Here is a 9,528-nt window from a genome sequence, read left to right as displayed (position 1 = left end):
CGAAGATCAGGTGACTATAGGTGGATGGATTTACATCTGGGTTCTCAATTCTGTTCCATTGGTCAATGTATCTGTCATTGTACCAGTACCAGGCTGTGTTTTTATTTTTTTTTGAAAATTATTCTTTGATGGTGTATTAGAGAGACCATCACAGAAGAAGTGACATTTCACCTGGACTGCTTCCCCCATCTGATTCCCTCCTGGTTTTTCAGGACCCCTTCCCTGAACCTTCTGAGTAGGTTGGGGGCCTTTAGTAGAACAGTAGTGTTCCCCCAAAATGCCTTGGGCAGAATATCCTCTATGATTGTTTTTTAAAAATATATGCGTGTGTTATTTCTGTATTCTGTCTTTTAAAACTTGTTTTTAATTACACAGTTAATATATGAATGCATTCTACAGGCAGTCCCCGGATTATGAACAAGTTCTGTTTTTAAATCTGTCTTTAAGTCGAATTTGTATGTAAGTTGGAACATTTAGGTATGGTTTGTATCTAATGTCAGTTTGTCAAATGTTTGTCTTGGTATATAGTATATAGTGTAACATTCTATCCATAAAAAAACATTAAAGCAATGCTTCCAGATACACTAAAATATTTTTAACATAATAATACAGTAATAATAATAGTAATGTTTTGAGACTGTCACAAAGTTGTGCCCGTTTGTTATGCGTACCTCGAATTTTTTTTTTAGGAGGGTTAGTTGGTAACTACAGGTTGTAAGTGAGTCTGATGTTCGTAACTCAGGGACTGCCTGTATATTCTTGGTGTGAGATATCTCAAATTCTGGAAAACAAAAGTTTTTCTTCCTTCTGTTTCAATACTTTTCTTCTCCCTAGCTGTAACCCCTGTTATTTTCCGAAATTTTTTCTGTGCATTTATACACATGCATGTACAAATATACATACTTTTTTTGTTGTTTGACTTAAATGAGATGATACTGAAAGAATGGAACTCCAATTTGCTTTTTTCAGTTAACAATATGTTTGGACAAGCTTTTCTTATAACCACATGTAGATCTACCTACTTTTATTATTATTATTTTTTTTTTCTTTCCTTTTTTAATTTTATTGTGATTTACGTGAAAGGTTACAGAGCAAATTAGTTTCTTATTAAACAGTTTTAATACACAAATTGTTTTGTGGCATTGGTTGCCAGCCCCATGTGTCGACACTGTCCCCTTCTCCACCCCAGGTTCCCTGTTTCCATTTGTCCAGTTTTCCTGTCCCTTCCTGTCTTCTCATCTTTGCTTTTGGGCTGTTGTGCCCATTAGTCTCATATACATGATTGAACTATCCCAGTCTTTTGGCTGTCCTTTAACTTTGTTTATGGTGTACATAGAGGAAGTTGGATATTGGAATTCCTGAGACTCAGACTCAGGAATCTGAGTCTTGCGAGGCAACAGTTCAGAGTAGCTCAAAGTACTGAGTTTAGAGTCAGAAGCAGTAGCATCACTAGAAGGGTGCAGGAAGTGCACACTGCACTGGGTGACACTGTCAGTGACTGTCCATAAAATTTTTGGGCAGTGTTTCAGCAGATATTTATTATATTTTATAAAAATATTCTTGTAATTAGTTATAACAACAAAAACATTTTTTGTAAGCCCAGCTTATGCTAATTTACTTTGTGAACCTTCTAAGTGCTCAGGCAGAGCTGTCATTATTACCTAATTACAATAATGCTTCAGATCAAGCAGTTTCCTAGGCACCAGCTACAAGCATGCGCTCTTGCTTTTGTTGCTGCAGGTGTTTTTTTATAGTTGCTGATTTTGTCAAATTTTCTGGTGTTTTTAGCTGCAATATTGTGGTAATTAGTATTTGTGAACCTATATCAATAACTTTTTTGAGAATAACATAGTAATTTAAGGAAAAAAAGAAGTGATCTACGGGAATTATGATTTATGAGTAACAGTACAAAAAACATTACTAAGGATTCTGTATGCTTTGGTATGGGAGGAGGCCTATGGGAGTTACCCCATTGAGTGACACCAACTTGAGTGATGCCACTGATCAGCAGGACTTACATTCCTGTCTCATTTCTGCTTTTTGCTAACAGTAACAATGTGGGCAAGCCCTTTCACTTCTCTGAACCTGTTTCCTCATGTGTGGAAAACCAAAAACCCAAACCCATTGCCTTCCAGTTGATTCCGACTCACAGTGACCCTTAACGACAGAGTAAAACTGCCCTGTAGAGTTTCCAAGGAGCTGCTGGTGGATTTGAATGGCTGACCTTTTGCTAGCAGCCAGGTTCTTAGCTAGTATATCAAAAGCGAGAACAATAATACTTTCCTCCCGCATTGTGAGGATTAATTGGATTGAGTGTATACAAATAGTACCTGAATAGATAAAGAGCTCAATAAATGTTCATGATAGCTAACAGTTATATTGGTTTGCTGTGATTCAGAATCCTTTTATGATAATGATCACCTTTTACAGGCCACTAGAATACTTGAAAAGGAGTCTTGGTGGCCCAGTGGTTAAAGCGATCAACTGCTAACTGAAAGGTCAGCGGTTTGAAACCACCAGGTGCTCCGTGGGAGATGTGGCAGTCTGCTTCCATAGAGATTTACAGCATCGGAAACCCTATGGGGTTGCTATGAGTCAGAATCAACTCAATGGCAGTGGGTTAGAATTACTTGAAGCACTTAGTGATGAAGATCAGACTACTGCCTGCAGTATAGATTACACCTCATCATAGAGCAAACAAAAATCCTCACAACTGGACCAATAAGCAACATCACGATAAATAGAGAAAATGTTGAAGTTTTCAAGGATTTCATTTTACTTGGATCTACAATCAACGCCCATGGAAACAAGAGTCAAGAAATCAAATGATGTATTGCACTGGGCTAATCTGCTGCAAAAGTCCTCTTTAAAGTGTTAAAAAGCAAAGATGTCACTTTGAGGACTAAAAGTGCTTGACGCCTCATGTGCATGCTAAAGCTGGACACCGAATAAAAAAGACCAAAGAAGAATTGATGCCTTTGAATTATGGTGTTGGCGAAGAATATTGAATATACCGTGGACGGCCAGAAGAACAAACAAATCTGTCTTGGAAGAAGTACAGCCAGAATGCTCCTTAGAAACGAGTATGTTGAGACTTTGTCTCACGTACTTTGGACATATAATCAGGAGGGACCAGTCCCTGGAGAAGGACATCATGCTTGGTAAAGTAGAGGGTCAGAGAAAAAGAAGACCCTCAGTAAGATGGATTGACATAGTGGTTGCAACAATGGGCTCAAACATAGCAACGACTGTGAGGATGGCACAGGACAGAGCAGTGCTTCGTTCTGTTCCGCATGAGGTCGGTATGAGTCGGAATCGACTCCACAGGGCACCTAACAATAGGCCAGAAAGAACTGACTTGCCCCAAAACATTCGCAAAAGCGACCAGGCCGAAACCTGGGGCACTCAGGTGAGGCACTGTCCCCTCCTCCCTAAGTCCCGCCCCCTACGGCTCCGTCCCGGGCCTGGAAGGCCACTCTCGCCACAGCCGGAAGCCGAGAGCCAGAAGACAGCGCCTTGTGCGTGATTGGCGCGCGTGACGCAGGTGGGAAGGGCCTGAGCAGCAGGATGTGCCGGGATAGGGCGGTAGGTTCGCGAGGAACGGGCGGGGCAGGTCAGGGGGCGGTGTTTAGCGGGAGTTGGCCTTGAGGCCCGGCTTCCGCGTGTGTTGGTCTCTTGGGCGAGAGCGCGCGGCGGGGGCGTGCCCGGCGGGCGGGGCGGGGCCAAGTCGGGGGCGGTGCGGTGCGGGGCCTAACGGAGACGGCGGCGGCGGCGGCAGCGGTAGAAGCGGCGGCGCTGGTGTTCCCGAGTTCGGTGGCTGCAGGTCCCGCGGCCGCGCCTGTGAGCGACCTCGGCCACGGGCCGAGGCGGGCGGCGCGCAGCGGAGGCGAGCGGCGATGGTGGGCGTCCCAGGAGCGGCCACCTTTCAACGTAAGAGGAGCGGGAAGGCGGGCGGCTGAGGGGGGCGTGTTACGGGCCTGCGACTCTACGGACGCGAGGCTCCCGAGAGGCCCGGGACCGAGGCCGGCTGGGGAAACTGAGGCCCGAAGCAGGGCGGCGGGCCCAAGGTCACGCGGCGGGCTGGGCCTCCCCGGACTTCTGAGGTCGCCCTGGCGCTTCCCGCGCCTCCGAGAGGGCTTGGCGTTCACTATGTGAAAGAAACTGGGGATCGCGGCCTCTGAACTCAGGCCCGGCCGGCGTCCCTCGGACTTGCCCGCGGACAAGTATTGTTTTGTTTTCCAGCGCTTGGGCCAGAAAGTCCGGCTTCTGGAGAAATATTACACATGCTGGATTTTGAGGGGTGTGTGGTTGATGAGGGAGGTGAGAATGGGCCTGTTGAGCACAGGCTTAGGAGTCGGACTGTCTGTGTTCACATCGCGGCTCTCACTTATCGGCTGTGACCTTGGGCCTTTCTGAGCCTCAGTTCCCCCATCTGTAAAATAGGGGTGTGAAGAATGCCCCCCTTCCTAGGACTCTAGAGTTTTGTGAGGCCAGTAGCATGTTTGGCATAAAGCTTGGCATGTACACAAGCGTGAAAACTGTATCATTGTAATCGCTAATAAACCTCATCCAGTGGGAACCTCACTCGAGAAAACCCTAAAGTAGGCTGTGGCTGTGTATTTATTTAAGATTTTGTCTAAGATTAGTACTGCTCTATGATCTAATTGTAGGAGCCCTGGTGGCGCAGTGGTTGAGCGTTCGGCTGCTAGGCTGCTAACCAAAAGGTCGGCAGTTCGAATCTACCAACCGCTCCTTGGAAACCCCGCGGGGCAGTTCTGCCCTACCTTATAGGGTCGCTGGCAACGGGTTTGGTTTGGGGGTTTTTATGATCTAATTGTTAGTTATTGTTACCAACCCTTTCTCCATTCCAGCATTTATCTAGTGTCCCCCTTGAATTGTGATATCCGTGGGGGCAGGCTGTATCTTTTAATAACAAAAATGAAAGTTTAATTGTTTATCGTTACAAGACCAATAGTTGCCAACATTTTTTGACGACCAGGCATTTTGTATTCTATTCATTTAATATTTATTAAATCATCTATTAAGTAAAACGTACCATTCTGGGCCCTGGGAATATAGCAACAAACAAGATAGATCAAACATGTGCTTTGAGTTTAGTTGGGGGTGGGGCACAGTAACTGAGGAAACAGATAAATTATCGTTTAATCTTGGTGACAACCTAAGTAAGAGTTAGTTATTTGTATGCCCATTTTCCAGATGATGGAAGTGAGGAACAGAGAAGGGACCCTGCTTCTTAGGTCACACAGCTTGGACTGGGTAGATCAAGCTGTTCTGGACTCAGAGCCTATGTTCTTCAACACATAAAAGGGAGGCTTTATTCAGCATCCCTTCTCTTTTGGCACCCATTAAATGGTGCCAAAAAGTAGATGCAGCCAGCTAATGCCTCTTCATAGTCAAGAGTCCTTGCTGCTTTTGATGGTTTGGTCCATTCCTCTTGGAACTTATAAGTAAACAGAGGCAGACAGGTGACCTTAGGTATGACAAGGGGGTACCATTCTCAGTAAAGTGAAAGGACCTTTTATCTGAACTTAAATTTTTTATGTTCAAATCTCTTTCATGCATTTTACAGTTTAAAAACATGCCTGAAAATAATGTTTTGATTCTATTATGTAATTACAGGATTTTTTTTTTTTTTTTTTAAGTGTTCCTAAGAGAATTCTGTATTACATTCCTAGACAGTGTGCTTAGTATACTTTTAATGTGAAAGCATATAGTACATTACATTAAAGTGGAATGGTATTGAGAGGGTTTTTTAGTGAGATTCCTCTGATACAGTTAGGTTCAGCATTGACCATATGCTAAGCACCAGGCCCATTGGTTAACATTGGGCTTACAAAGGTGAATAAATAAAGAGCAGACTGTTGCCTCCAGAAGCTTATCGGTAGTCTTGATTGGCCAATGTTTTTAACTGAAAGTGCTAGGGAGAGATAATGTGGGATCTCTGTCCTGAGACAAGTGATTGAGCCCCTGAACCAGAGTCCCTGGGGAAGAAGTCTAGAGCAGTGGCCTCAGATATTTTTAGTGGTCATTCCATTGGTAAATAGTGTTGAGTATGCACACACATTATATGACTGTTTATTTTAAACTACAGTTCGACTGTCTCTGCATTATGTACATTTTATGTCACGTGCAAAAGTAGACATCTTACAAAAGGATGAGCTAAAGTAAATATTAGTAGAAGTTCCAGTATTGTCTTTCCACATCCTAGTTGGTAAATAGTAATTACACCTCCTGGGATGGAGACCATTGGTCTTGAAGTGGGATCTTTCTCTCAACCCATTAGCTCTGTTAGTGTGAAAAAAAATCTAGGTTATTCAGCAGAGGCAGTAGAACATAATGCTTTAGATTGAAGTTCTAAGCTTTTGAAATTCAATTCTGGAGTTCTGCCTAGGTTGAAATCCTTGGGTGCCGTCCTGCTAGCTTTGAGATGTTAGGCAAATTACTTAACCTTTCTGTATACTTAATTTTCTTCATCTGTAAAATTGAGGTGATAATTTATTCATACCTCATTTGCAGTTTTATTGCAAAGATTAATATGTGTATATGTTAATGTAATAAATAGATGTTAATATAGAGAAAATACTTAAACAGGGCTTGACACTGTATTTTGTGCACTGTTAGTGGCTGAGGATACAAAGATGACTTAGGATCTTACAGTCCAGTAGGGGCCCTGCACAGATAAACAGGTAATAATAAAGTGCTTAAGTCCTCAAAGTAGAGGCTTTTGGGAATACAGGGAGACATGACTGATTGTTCTTTGAGGGTCCAAGTAAGGAGATGACAGTTGAACCAGCCCTTAAAAAGGAGAGGGGCTTTTCCAAGAGGAGTAGGGGCAGACATATTGGCTGAGGGTATAGAGTGTGGACACTTGGAGGCTTTTGAGGGCTTGGTGTGTAGTTTCTCAGATCTGGAGCTATGGAGAAACTGGGTGGGGCCATTGAGTTCTGGCTGCAGTTGTGCCTAACAGGGCCAGGTGGCAAGGAAGCATGTTCCAGAACTTTTCACAGCGCTACAGCTCTTGCTTCTCTGGTGGCACTTACCTCATTCTGCCGCCTTAGTTTTAAGCTCTTAGACTGTAAGCTCCTTGAGGGCTACGATGGTATCTGCATTTTTGTATTTTTATTTTACCTAGCAAGGTGCCTTTTGCATCCTAGGTGTGTGTTCATACCTATCACTGAGCTGTTAGAATCATCACGAGCTCTTAGTTTAGGCTAATGCAGAATAGTAAGATAAGCTGTGGAGGCCCAAAGGCTAAATGGTGAATATGTTAAGCAGTGACCTCAGAGCACCAAATTATTAAGAAGGATGCCAGATGACACAAATAAGCATGTTTAAAAGTGGAGAGTTCATATAAGTATGGGGAAACCCAACCCACCTACTGCCATTGAGTCGATTTCAACTCATAGTGACCCTATAGGACAGAGTAGGACAGAGTAGAACTGCCCCAAAAGGTTTCCAAGGCTGTAAATCGTCATGGAAGCAGACTGCCACATCGTTCTCTCATGGAGCAGATGGTGAGTTCAGACCACCGACGTTTTGGTTATCAGCTGAGCACTTTAACCACTGTACCACCAGGGCTCCTATAAGTATTGGGAAGGATATATAAATTATCGATTCTTCAAGGAATACTAAACAAAAGTGGAATGGTAAGCGACTGTACTTACGAAAAACTCAAGTTGCAAATACTGTATGGTAGTTAGGGGATACTGAGTGGTTTAAAATCAGAAAAGGTATGCATCAGGGTTGTGTCCTTTCACCATACTTATTTGATCTGTATGCTGAGCAAATAATCCGAGAAGCTGGACTGTGTGATGAAGAACGCAGCATCAGGATTGGAGGAATACTCATTAACAACCTGCATTATGCAGGTGACAAAACCTTGCTTGCTGAAAGCGAAGAGGACTTGAAGCACTTAAACTGATGAAGATCAAAGACTACAGCCTTCAGTATGGATTACACCTCATCATAAAACAAAAATCCTCACACCTGCACCGATCGATAAGCAACAACGTGATAAATGGAGAAAATATTGAAGTTGTCAAGGATTTCATCTTACTTGGCTCCACAGTCAACACCCATGGAAGCAGCAGTCAGACAACGTATTGCATTGGGCAAATCTGCTGCAAAAGACCTCTATAAAGCAAAGATGTTACTTTGAGGACTAAGGTGCACCTGACCCAAACCGTGGTATTTTCAGTCGCCTCATGTGCATGCAAAAGCTGGACAGTGAATAAGGAAGACCGGAGAAGAATTGATGCCTTTGAATTATGGTGTTGGTGAAGAATATTGAAGATACCACGACTGCCAGAAGAACGAACAAATCTGTCTTGGAAGAAGTACAACCAGAATGCTCCTTAGAAGCAAGGATAGTGAGACTTCGTCTTGTGTACCTTGGACATATTATCAGGAGGGACCAGTCCCTGGAGATGGACATCATGCTTGGTATAGCAGACAGTCAGTGAAAAAAGAGGAAAACCCTCGACGAGATGGATTGACACTGTGGCTTCAACAGTGGGCTCAAACATAGCAACAATTGTAAGGATGGTGCAGTACTGGGCAGTGTTTCCTTCTGTTTTACATGGAGTTGCTATGAGTCCGAACCAACTCAGTGGCACCTAACAACAGTTAGGCCCTGTGCATCAGTATTCAGAAGTGGAGAGAATTGTCATGTTCAGTGACCTGCCCTTGTCTGGGCACTTACTAAGATTACAGAAGATGTGTACCAGAAAGACCTCTCTGGGGTTGAAGGTTTTCCATGCGCTGCTCTAGATTTGCCCTCCATTCTTTCCTACTGTGTTCTCTTCTCTGGGAGGCTGGCTTACCTACATGGGCTCTATCAGTAGACTTCATTCCCCTCTGAGGTCACACAGTTTATTTCCCTATTCCCTCCCTATGAGTATTGCTTCTAACTGACTATATGACTTGATTGAAGGCTACTGCTCTTTTAACAGTGGTTCTCTCTACATGACTTGCTCCTCCTAAGTTTTATTCCCTTTGTCCATAGGCCCTGAAGGTGGTAGCAGCTCTGCTTGCACTATCCCCAGGTACTACACTGTCCCTGGTGATTATTTTATATCCTGCCCACACCTTTCTTCATAGTCTGTGTTATGGATTGAATTGTGTCCCCCAAAAATATGTGCTGTAAATCCTGACCTCTTTGCCCCTGGTTATAATCCCGTTTAGGAATGGGTTGTCTTTGTTATGTTAATGGACAGGATTAGTGTACGGTATGTCTTGAGTCAATCTCTTTTGAGATATAAAAGATCAAACAAGCAAGAGAGCTAGTGGGGATAGGGGAAGAGCGATGTCAAGCCACATGAAGATCACCCAGAAGCAGAAGCTCAAAGAGACAAGGACCTTCCTCCAGAGCCAGCAGAGAAAGAAAGCATTCCCCTAGATCAGGCACCCTGAATTCAGACTTATTAGCTTCCTAAACTGTGAGAAAATAAATTTGTTAAAGCTACTCGTTTATGGTATTTCTGTTATAGCAGCACTAGATAACTAAGA

General features: G+C 43.5%; 1 protein-coding gene across 1 annotated transcript in view; it reads left to right on the top strand.

Annotated features, from left to right (window-relative positions):
* The first annotated feature begins 3,839 nt into the window (after window positions 1–3,839).
* The window catches only part of CBFA2T2 (CBFA2/RUNX1 partner transcriptional co-repressor 2), a 155,514-nt gene continuing 149,825 nt past the window's right edge, over window positions 3,840–9,528 (top strand). Inside the window, exon 1 of the mRNA XM_023725305.1 lies at window positions 3,840–3,930. The gene's annotated coding sequence lies outside the window, so the exon portion shown is untranslated. The remainder of the gene's footprint in view (window positions 3,931–9,528) is intronic.

The sequence above is a fragment of the Trichechus manatus genome, unplaced genomic scaffold (assembly GCF_000243295.1).
Source record: "Trichechus manatus latirostris isolate Lorelei unplaced genomic scaffold, TriManLat1.0 scaffold00008, whole genome shotgun sequence".
In the NCBI taxonomy this organism is placed as follows: Eukaryota; Metazoa; Chordata; class Mammalia; order Sirenia; family Trichechidae; genus Trichechus; species Trichechus manatus.
This window is presented reverse-complemented; position numbering and strand designations above follow the sequence as displayed.